The sequence below is a fragment of the Castanea sativa genome, chromosome 6 (genome assembly GCF_040712315.1).
Source record: "Castanea sativa cultivar Marrone di Chiusa Pesio chromosome 6, ASM4071231v1".
NCBI classification, from domain to species: Eukaryota; Viridiplantae; Streptophyta; class Magnoliopsida; order Fagales; family Fagaceae; genus Castanea; species Castanea sativa.
In genome coordinates, this window is record NC_134018.1 from 59,957,637 (window position 1) to 59,970,062 (window position 12,426).

The 12,426-nt window shown below is 35.4% G+C and overlaps 1 long non-coding RNA gene across 1 annotated transcript; it reads left to right on the forward strand.

Annotated features, from left to right (window-relative positions):
• The first annotated feature begins 6,721 nt into the window (after positions 1-6,721).
• LOC142638411 (uncharacterized) lies at positions 6,722-8,538 on the forward strand. The gene is made up of 3 exons (XR_012845012.1): positions 6,722-6,882; positions 7,431-7,522; positions 8,195-8,538. It is a non-coding gene; the product is annotated as an uncharacterized LOC142638411 (long non-coding RNA).
• The last annotated feature ends 3,888 nt before the right edge of the window (positions 8,539-12,426 follow it).

The window sequence follows — 12,426 nt, forward strand, 5'->3', positions numbered from 1 at the left end:
CACATCATATGGGCTTATGACTGAATTGGAAATTCTACAGAAAAAACAATCTGCACGACTTTCGACCGGTTGAGTCTAATTCTCGATTGATCGAGTTAGGCAAAAATGCACAATAACTTCTGCAATTAACTCGATTCCAACTTTACATAAATCACATACTTTGAGCAAGTCTAAAACATAACTAGACACCTATTTTGATCATGGTTTGCCAACAATACACATTAGAGTTCTAATACATTAGTTCCTAAGTACTTAGAACCTAACAAAATGACAAGTAAGTTTTTCTATTTGTTTTAAGTTTATACATATGTTATGTTACTTTCATTTTGACTGTTATCAGGGTTCTGAACACTTGGGTATAATACTTGGAGTCACCTATATCTCTTATGTTATCCGGTTGGTGCGAATGATATGGTTATTAGAAACCCTAGCAAAGAAACCAAGGTCATTTTTATTTTTATTTTAAATCCATAATTCCTTATTTATTATGGTGATTACTCTGGATATAATTATTCATGAATCTATTTGTTGTTATTTTTTTTGTTAGAATTTTATTGTTATAAACAAGCTTATAATAAAAATAAAATACAAAATAACAACTTTTGGTGATGTTTGTGTTGGAAATATTGCAGAAAACTAATTTGTTTTTGTGATTATGTCAACACGAACACAAATAAGTCTAATCATAAGGAACAAAAATTTATGCTATAAATTAAAACGATAAGAAAATTGAAAACAATACAACAAATTGAAATCTGTAAAATGAATAGAATTACTAACAGATTGGATGTATAAGATTGAATGATGCAAATTTTGGTCAAGTCTTATTTTTGACACAATCTCCCTAAGACAAATTTCGTTTCTGACAATTGGTGCTTTAAAACTCTTGTCTCTTAGGATACAATGATCATAGCAATCCAAATGACACAACGAACAAAATTGTGTCTCTTTGTCTCTCTTGTTGTGTCTCTTTGTCTCTCTTGATTATGAACATGAAAGAATAAATCTAAAACAACTATATATGATAAATGAGAGACTCTCTATTTATAATGGTGCCACATGAATAAATATTGTTTCATAATAAAATAAAAAGTACTGCGTAGTAGACGGACACTTAAAAATAACAGTAAATAATTATTTAATACTAAACTCTCCACACTCGTGAATAAGGCTTTTTTTTTTAGGTTTAGTGTCAAAATTTTCTAGAAAAATAAAAGAGAAAGAAGCAACTAAAAATCATATAGAACAATCATAATCATATGAGAAATAAAATGATTAAAAAAACACAAAAAGAATTATCTTGTATTAAAGGACTACTCCTTTCTTTTAGAGAAAACAAAAAGAGTTAATTTTTTAAAAAAAAAAAAATTTAAGAGTAAAAACAAAAGAAGAGATGCTTTTATTATGTTTAATTTCAAAAGGAATAAGGAGAAATGGAACTGCCTTATTTTAAGGTATATGGAGTAGGAGTTATCATTGAATTAAAATAAGTTAGCTAAACTTACGTGAGAGAGAGATAGAGTGACAAAAGTACTTTTTAATTTAGAAATGTTTAAATTAGTACTTTTACATATCTAACCCTATTGTTTAAATTTTCTAAACATATTTATAAGGACGTGAATTGGTTCACAGCCCAATAGGTTTGGACAATGACACAACAAGCCCATAACAATGAATTTGTTAGAGAGTGGGTCCAATATTGAACGTTCAGTGAGTCTAGTAAAAATCACTACGGGTTAGTTTAATCTTGGAATAAACGAGAATAACAAGTGGAAAAGAAAAACACTCCTTGGTCAAATCCAAGGATGATATATTCTTGTATATATTTCTCAGACTTATACAAATATTCAAGTTCTTGGTTACAAAGAGGTTTTTTCTCTTCTTTTTCTCTGATCCCCCTTCTGTAAGGGAATCCTTTCCCTTTTATACTCCTTCCCCTCCACTCATATTAGCCTTCCACCTGTTGATCAACTAATCTCCTTAATACTTGTCCCATCATAACCTTCTTGAAGTCTTTGGTGGGTAGCTGTAAGATTAGAAACCACTGTTCAAGTATCACCTCCACATTAATACGGCCAGTTGATTAAGTGCAGAGCATTCAATGCAGTGGTAGCTGCTTTATTCCCAGATATTTCTCAATTCCCTATTGACTCTCCTCTCTCCAAAGCTTATCCTCCTTCCAAGCATGGTTGTCCCCTTCCCAGTACTTGTTGGGTGATCAAACTTCAGGCTTCCAATTTGTTTCCCGAGGAGGTTTGTCTCCTCAGACAACATCACCTGCTTGTCCTAACTAGCTCTCGTCCTCGGCTTGATGACCTTCTTGCCTTTACTAATACTTGTTTGTCCTTGGGCTCTTTGACGTCCTTGGGCGTGGCCCACGGCCCAATACCATTATTCGAGCTATTTATCCCTACAGTAGCCCCTCGAAACTCCGTTCTTTCTTTTCCCTTGAGAGAAAAATGGGGTTTCAACCTTGTGTCACTATACTTCCCACACTTATGACATTTCCACCCATGTGAGTGTCTTTTCACCTGCCATTAGCATGCTCCTGACACTTCGGCATCTGGGATGCTTCAACAATCACTCTGCACGGTGCCCTGTTCCCTACGTTTTACAGTGCGATGAAGATTTAATGGCAGAGATTTCTTCTAGGGATTCGAGCGAGAACTTTCCTGCTTACTTTTCTCTCCTATATAAAACACTCCAAGAATCCAGATGCCCCACTTTTTGAATCTTCAACTCTCAAGAACCAGTCTGAAGTGCTCATTTCCTATATCTTTGTAAGTAACCTTCAACCCACCTACTGATTATTAGGACCGTTTTCTTCCTCAGCCTTCTAATTTTCACCTTATTCTTCTAACATCCCCCACTCACATAAAAAATGGGTAGATTTGCTAGCTTAGTAGATACCTCTGAGAGCATAGAAAACTTTAAGGCCCGTTATAATATACCAGCTAGGGTTTCCATCCGGCATTGCCTTCAAGGAGAATGGCATGCCTTGAGGTCATAAGGAGAGGTGGTAATCCCTATGATTGCCTTCATAGAGAGAGGGATGAGGATCCCTATGGGTACAATAACTAGGGATTTCTTGATGGCCTACAAACTTTGTCCGACCCAGTATTCCCCAAACATGTTTAGGATACTAAGTAGACGCCCTCCACGAGAAGATGGGTGTGAACCTCACCCATCACAATGTTAACTGGGTGTATAACTGCTAGCTTCTTAAGAGTTCGGGGTACTACCTTAAAACTAGGGTCCCTGAAGTCAGACTATCTCGTGTCTTCCCGAAACTAACAAGGGTATGGACCAAGATTTTTAGATTGTCTCAGGTGAATGGCATGATGGACTTCATTGCCCAACACGAGAAGGGAAACCAACTGGGGTACTTAGGTTTAGGTTCCCTGTTTTAACACTGCACATTCTAAACTAACAGTTTCTTGATCTTCTTCTTGCAATTTGTAAGCTAACTTTCCTTTATTTACTGTATTCTCTTTCTAATGACACCTTCATTTTTGGGGTTTTTGCAAATAAGAAGCTCACAACCCCCATCTCAATTTAGTCAATGAACCCGATTTGACAAGGATTCTAGAGTCCGAGATTTTTCTCCACACAGACGGGCAGTTACAAGCAGCTTATGTCATCCTCGGGTATAAGCCGATATCCAGCTTCCAGTCTCCCACATATGTCATCAAGGCAAAGGATCCTCGGCTTCATCAAATTAACATCGTTGTACCCAATCTGTTGAACTTCTCGATCAACGAGCTCCTAGGGAAGAAGCTACCTCCTCTCATCCAATCCTAGAAGAAGAAGTGACAAATATAATTGAGGTTATAGATTCCGAGGAGGATTTTGACGTTTTTAACCAGCCGTCTGCTCCTAAGAGCCCAAGTCACTGGAGTCTGTCAGGGTTACTGCCTCCAGGTATGGACCAAGGCACAAAACCAGGCTAGGGTAGATGCTTCCTCGAAATTAAGGAGGATGGAGAACGTTTACTATCCCTCAGGGAGACATCACTCCCAAAGTGCTTGAGTCTGGCCAAGCCGCCCCTGCTGGCACTCTTCCAGCCACCTCTGAGTCCCCAAAAGAGCCTGTCCGAGTAGGTACTCTAGATAAGGGGAAAGAGGTGACTAAAGAGAAGTTACCTGAGCTAATTAAGCCTCTACCCGTGCCCAAGGATACCTCCAAGGAAAAGGGGGTAGCCCAAAGTCAAGCATCTGGGCAAGCCAAACCTCCTTTAATGACTAAAGAGCTTTCCAAAGCGAAGGATACAGCTCCAGCCAAAGTGCCTGAGCCCTCTGCCTAGCCAACAATAAAAAATAATCCTCCTCCAACCAAGACTAACTAGGATTTTACTTTTTTTATGTATTTCTTTTATATGTATTTTGAAAGTTCAAAAAGCGTGTAAAACACCTTTGAACGTTTAGACCCCCAAATAACAAATTATCAATTCAAGCTTATAGACAAACAATGTACGTGCAGAAAATGTAAATAAGCTAAAACAAAATTGATAACATAATCTAAACCAAATAAAATCACATCCACAGCAGAAATTAAATGGTAAAGATTAAGGGAAGAGAGATGCAAACATGAGGACAACACAACGATGTGTTATCAAAGAGGAAACCGAAGCCCTCGGCGTAAAACCTCTCTGCCGCCCTTTAAGCGGTCAATAATCCACTAAAGCATGTAGTTGGGATACATGGACAATAAAAGACCCTCCAAGCCTAATCTACCTAGTGTACCTAAGCCCTTTTAAGCTCCTACTCCAACGAGGTTGCGCCGAACCTATTTCTTCTTTAGCTTACCGAATTCCGCTATAGCCCATAGCATCAACCAATATGAAATTGGTCCCCTCCTAACTACTTTCCAAAGCACCAAACAGCTTTCTCACAGATATGGGTATGGTGAGAAAAGGTTTTGGAAATGGACCTCTCAAGGATGTAACAATGGAGAGGAAGAGAGTAGAGGAATTTGAAGAGTCTCTAAGTGAAGATTGTGGATGAGTCAATCTTGTTTTTCTCTAGATTTCTCTCTTAAAATTCTCTCTAGAAGCTCTCTACATTTCGTGGGTATAAGGGGTATTTATACTGGGGTGAGAAAGGAATGCGAAAAGTCATATTTTCCTAAACAGGGTTGGCTGGCGGCTTGGCCTCGCGACTTGACTGAGTCGCGAGTTCAAGCCGCGAGCAAACAGAATGGCCAGATTGGAATTTTTGTCCTGTAGTACTCCAGCTAGCGTGACTGTTCAACTTCTCAGCACGCTTTGCTCATGTGCATCATCTGGTGGCTTGCAAGTTGCGAGCCACCCACGAGTCCCTACTTCACTGCACATTCTTGAGCATTTCTTTACACTCTCTCACACACTACCCTTACATGAATCCCACCTAAATACAGGGTTTCTAAGTGCTGAATTACAAGCAAATTGACACGGAATAAAGCCAACACAATGGTTGATAAATTTCAACCTTACATATTTTTTTTTTCTAAAAGTATGTACTTCATTTGCCTTTACAAGGCTTTATTTAATGAAAAAAATCAGTTACCTTTACATTACCATTGTTTATATATGACTTATGATACCGTCTGTGTACTATCAAGCATGACTTAACTAAGTATTTAACTATGAATCCCAAATTGTGGGTTTTACCCATTAAAGCACAACATTACTTTCCATATTAACATACACTTACAATCAATAACCTAATTACTTAATTCACAATTAGAACTAGTGTAACTTAGATGTTCAGCTTAAAAAACTATGTATGATTAAGGCTCCATTCGTAATTTTAAACAGATATGAGACATTGGTTATAGAAACGAAACATGGCTAGGGCTTTGCTCACCACTTAGCCATATAAAAAGTATTAATAAAAATTATTAACTTACTCCAAGTATATGGTCTCAGGAACCAAACAAGACTAAGGTTCTATTTAATACTTAGAGAAACAAATAATATTAATTTACCTAAGGTATGTGGTCCCGGGAACCAGGCATGACTGAGGTTCTGTTTAACACTTAAATAAATAGGAAGTGTTAATTTACCCAATATATATGGTCCGAGGAACCAGGCATGACCAAGGTTCTGTTTAACACTTAAAGAAATTTATAGTATTAATTTACCCAAGTTATGTGGTCCGAGAAACCTAGCATGACCAAGGTTCTGTTTAACAATTAAAGGAATAACTGGAAGTGTTAAATTACCCAAGGTACGTGGTCCGAGGAATTAGGCATGATCGAAGTTCTGTTTAACACTTAGATAAACAATAGAAAGTATTAATTTACCCAAAGTATGTGGTCCGAGGAACCAGGCATGACCGAGATTCTATTTTACACTTAGATAAACAATAGAAAATATTAATTTACTCAAGGTATGTGGTCCGAGGAATCAGGCATGACCAAGGTTCTATTTAACACTTGGAAAAAAATAGGAAGGGTTAATTTACCCAAGGTATGTGGTCTGAGGAACCAAGTATGACCGATGTTCTGTTTAACACTTAGATAAATAAGAATAAAACACATAACAGCAGATAGAGAAAGTGACAGGGCTGCCTTTCATTAATAATAGTACTTTCGTAGATTATGTACATTCCACGAACGTGGTACAACATTTTCATCTAAATCTTCTAAAAAGTAGGCACCTATACCAGCTACTGAGGTGATGCGATATGGCCCCTCCCAATTGGGCCCTAGCTTTCCCCAAGATGGGTTCTTAGCAGTACCCACCACTTTTCTTAACACCAAGTCACCTGGTGTCGATATTGAGAGAAGGGATATTCCCAGTCCTCTCTTGCTGGTGGGGATTCCAAATGGCGCTACAGAATTACTCCATGGCCGTACACTAAGTCGGCTATGATATTGTCCCCTGGTTCACCCTCTCCAAAGGTCCCTTTTTTGGGGTTAAAAATGTCTTTTTCTTAGTTATTGATTGCCTTTGTGTGGTTGGAATTAGCTAATTTATGATTGGAAAAGAATACGATATGATTTGGAAATTTGGTCGACATTAACAAAATTGGTTTTCTTTTTGACATGGGAAATTGGAGGTTTAGTTTAGTTTTATTAACTAATGGATCTTTTTTAATCTATATAATGTAGTAAGTTTTGTAGTGAAAATGGATTTTTTTTAAGGTAATTTGCTTGTCTGGATAGGAAACTTGATTTTGCAAAGCAAAGTAGGGATTGATAAGGATTCTATGATATGAACTTCCTCAAGAAATCTAAGATTGATGGGGGGTTTGGTATTTGATTGGGCTTTAAGATCTAAGTAATTTAATCATTCATTTTATTGACTCTTGTACTTTATTGTGAATGTAATTGCTGTTTATTTTGTTTAAGATGTAGGTAGGGAACCTTTAATCCCCATTGTTGTGGATTTCACAATTGAACTGTTGTTTCAATTCTTTTACTGATAAAATTGGTTTTTTCCCCACCAGGGCCTCCATATATTGATGATTTAGAAGCTATACTTGACGAGCTTTTTCTCAAGTCTCTTATTACTTATGTTGAGGATGGCAACATTGAGGAGGTATGCACTCTCTAAATTATTCAACCTTGAATTGGCAGAGTTCATAATTGTATGTGATAATGGAGTTTTGTTAGTACATTCAATTAGTATATCATGTTTTATAAATTTTCAGGATTTTTTTTTTCATGTTATGCAATTTGACTTCAGATGTCAGTCTTATTGTATTGTCTATAAAGTGGTAAAGAAACCATATTTTTTAAGACCTTAGTCAGGTTGGTGCAGCACTCAATCTTTTCCTTTTTTTTTTGGTGGCCCTGATATTAGGAGATCACCATAGTTGATGGTTGTTAAGCTTTTCTCAATTGTTTGTTTGGTGAGAATCTTAGGGTTCACGGTAATCTTCCATTGGTTAAGAGTTGTTGGGCTGTTTTACACCTGATATTAGAGTCATTATTGACGTTGCGGGTTTTGATGTAATCCTTGGTTTACTTTTATTAACTTCCAAAGTGAATTTTAGGCTAGGAACTTTTGTTTTGCGTCAAACATGTCTACACTAGGGGCATTGGCCCATTGTTTTTGGTATGCAAGCATGTTATCAATTTTCTATGCAAAGCATGTCATCAATTTTCTGTGCAAAGCATGTCTAAAATAGGTCTCTGCTTATTCATTTGAATATGAGGGTAATATTTACTATTGAGTGTTGGGGTTTGTGCACTTTCTCTAACTATGCAGGTAGCCTATAAACTGATGGTTATGCATGAAGAATGTTTGGAAGGGAAGTTTCAGTCTATTGAAAGACTAAGGGAAACCAATCAGCAGAAAGCTGCTGTTTATCATGTCAGACAGGTGAATATAAGTAGAAATCTTGCCCTGAATCATTTATGCTCCTTAGGCAGAATAATTTTTCTTACAAGGTTTCATACTTCTGTTTTTCCCTTAGATTTCAGTTGATTTATGCTGTTAAACGTGTATAATAGTAAGTAACTTTTAATAGAACCTAAATGTATCAAAACTAGGTGCATCTATTGATATGGTGTAGGTAGTTTCTTGTATTAGTTATAACCAAATTATGACTGTGTCCTTTGGGTTAAAAGGCACCTCTGCCCTTGTAAGAATGGGGTGGTGTCCTAATAGGTAAGTTTAGGAGTTTAAGTCTCATGGATTGTGAGTTGCTTATATATATAAGCACGTATTGATTTGATGCTGCTTCAACATTTTTCCAAGAGTGCATTTACTAGGAGGAAAAGAATGAGAATGGAAGAATGAATAGAAAATGTAAGATGGATTGTCATTTCACTAGTTTGGTATAAATGGAAGGAGGTAGAGGGGGATGGATTGGCATTCTTCACTTAGGCATACCAATTTTTAACTCCTACAATTTTTTTTTAAAATTTTTTTTTATGACTACTCTTACAATGTTGGGATGAAAGGAGAGATAATATTATGCCTAAACCTAAATAGCTCAATAAAGATTACTGAAGATAATTTTTTTTTTTTAAATTAAATAGAAATTTAAGCTTGACAAAGATAATTTCAAATAATGATATAATAGAAATTTAAGCTTAACCAGAGACAATTTTGAATATGGATATATTTATCAAAAATAAAAAATTTGAATAAGAATATAATAAAAATTTCACAAAAGATTATTTTCATCCTTCACTTTTACATCCTTCATAAAGGTTTACTAGAGACTTGTAACGGGAATTTTTTTTTTGATAAAGGGAAATTGAAATATTTCCTTTGTGTTTTTCATCCTTCCCATGCTTCCGCCCTCCCCCCCCCCCCCCAACTTTTACATCATTCCTACCAAACACAGCCAAAGATTATGGGATCTGGACTTGTAGTTAATGATCCTTTAATCTCAAGAGTAGCAGTGGTAAGTGCCACTGTTTGTCACAACATGGAAAAAGGTAGATCAATACATTTAGTTGTGCAAATGTCCTGAGTGACCATTTTAAGTTTCTATCTGTAAATTGTAATTCCAGGGAACTCTCTATTAATGAGATTTTTCAAAATTTATATTCAAGATGCTTAGATGAGAATCAATTTTCATTTGCTTAAGTGGAATTTGGATTGGCAGTTTTGTCTGTTTTCTTTAGTGCAGGGGTGTAGCTAGGATTTTTAACTTGGGATGCTGAGTTATAGTATTTATACAACAATCATATGTTTATTACAAATATGGTTTTGCACATAGTTTTCTAATCACTTTATGAGCTCTTGTTTTGTGTGTGTAGGTTTGTAAGGGTTCCAATTGAGTAGTTAATGATAAATAACTGATTGCTCTAAAAGTATAAGATGTTAGCAAATTGTGAATTTAAATATGAGTATATAGGCATTAGGGGAAAGCAAACCATTTCAAACGTAAATATTCCACTACTTCGCTGTGACCAGCTTCCCCTGCATCAGGGGAAAGCATCATTTGACAAATATGAGTAAAAGACTTAGTTGGATGAGAGGGTATCTCATGATATAGTGTTATGACAACACTTTCACAACACACATCTATGCATTTGGCAATATCCTTGCTGAATGGACTAATTTTCAACTTTCCAAATTGTGGTGCATTAGAGATGATGACACTATTGCCGAATTTCATTTTCATCTTTGGAAAGATCAGAGCTAAGAAGTTTCTTTCCCATGGTTAAGGCACTATTGCATTCGCGCAACATCTTTTAAAATCCGACCTCCTCCGTTAGAAGTATGTGATTAAATTATTAAATTTATCATATCTCAATAATTTTAAGCTTTTAGGACAATGGTAATTTAACATGAGCTTTGGGAATAATCAGTAATTTAACATAGTATTAGAGTAGGAGATCTGAGTTTGATCCATATCTCTTCCACTCTAAATTTGCTCAATGCTCATCAATGAAGATATTAGTCTTTGAAAGCCGTAAGTTTACTTTTTTAAATTTAATTTCCGTTTTTAGAACTAAGATTACTCCTTCAAATTTTTTATTAAATCCCTCCATCAATGTGTTTAGATCCACAAAATGAACGTAATTAATTTTAATTTTAATTTACTTCCATATCACATAAGCACAACATGCACTATATATAACCATACTTGACAAATCTAGTTTGGGCATCTGCAGAGCTTTCAGCACATGTTGCACATCAGTTTCCAAAAAAGCCTCTAGGATCCCAGTTTTAAGAGCAAAGGAAATAGCTTGAATAGCACAAAATGCGCGCAGTTGCTTCAGCCATACCTAATAAGCAAGCTCTTCTAGAGCACATAGCACACCCAGCCTTACGCATTACAAAAATCCTGCATTATACCAACAGCAGCCCAATTTAACTTTATAGTAAAGGATTTCCATCTCACTTCTACAATAGGATGTTACTGTTGTACTTCCAGCCTTGCCTTAGAAGCGTGTTGTCTAAAATTTTGCCAACAAATTTATGCTATTAATTTCCAGCAACAACACAAGCATCAAGCAACTGGCTACCCATGAATGGGAGTGTTTCATTGATGCCAAAAGCACCCGGCAGTAACAACAAAGTTCTCTACTATTACACCCCCCCCCAGTTTCTGCAGAATATTATGAATCAAAAAAGTGAGTGTCCTAGCAATTACAAACAACATTAGCAGTAATAATGGGTCCTGTGATAACGTAGGATTTTAAGAGGGATTAAAGCATTACACGTGATGAGTGTATCTGGAACTGGAAGGAAAGAATGCAGTCTGTGTTGCTGAGATAATCTGATAGGGAGAATAGAGTTCAACCTGTAGGATCATAGCAGAAAAGTGAGTCAATTGGATTTGGGCCCTTTAGGCGGTTGAGTTTTTAATTAAGCAGTCATTGAGTGGACTTGATCCATATATGGTTTAGCCACACCCGGCCCATTAGTTTGCCCATGGTCTACAAATGAGGGATATAAAATTTGGTCCCCAAATGCTTCAAACAGGTCCCTTGTTTTTACATAAGTCGTCAAATGATGTTGAATATTTTGTTTTTTTGTTTTTATGCTTTTTTTTTAATGTTACTGAGCTACAAAATCTTTGTCCATGACTAAGAAAAAATCTTTCCTATATTTTTCATTTGTTTTTTAAAGCAATATTTTTCTTTTTAGGAATACGATATTTTGTTCAAAACAAGAATTTGAAAGCAATGCTAATGGAAACATAATATCTTCCACTTTTAAGTTTAAACCAAGGTCTAAAAAAGACTACAAAATGAAGCAGTTGAGGAATGATTACGTTGTGCAACCTTTGCTGTTGTTCCATCAATGGAACCTGTTATGAAGGAAGCATAGTATCAGTTGAAAAAGTTACTTGACTGATATATATATGCCAGAATGCTTGGTGCCAAAAATGGGTTCTACCCCCCATAAAACTTCTCAAAGGCATGAAATGGTTTAAGTGGATTAGGATTTTTTTAATTAATTTTTTATTATCCCTCTATTTTTCTAGCTTTATTATTTCATTAAGTTGCATGTACCAAAAATTTCAGATGATTATATATTTGTGGAATTGCTGATATGTAGGAACATTTTTCTTTTATAATTTCCAAATCCTTTTATTATGAAAATTATCTATGATGCTCAATTAGGAAGTGCAAACTAGTTGAGATATAAGACTTTTGGCCCCAAATATGCACTCAAATGATAGTTCTTGTGCATATCCTTATGTACATTAAAACATTATAAAATTTTTATTTGTATAAATCATAACCAATGACAATAGAAATATTGTGTGGAATTTATGGATGTTTTTTGGGAACCTTTTTCAATTTTTTACTTAACCTTTACAACATTAATACTTCTACGGCTATAAATTAAAAAAAAAAAAAAAAAACTTCAAAGTTGTTGTTGTTATTATTATTATTATTTAAAAGCAAAACCATAATTCAAAAGTATGGCTATACCAATAACCAAATTTTAAATAAAAACAAAAAAACAAAAAAAGGTAAAATTGTAGTATAAATTATTTTCAAAACTTTATACAAAAACTTGAGTTG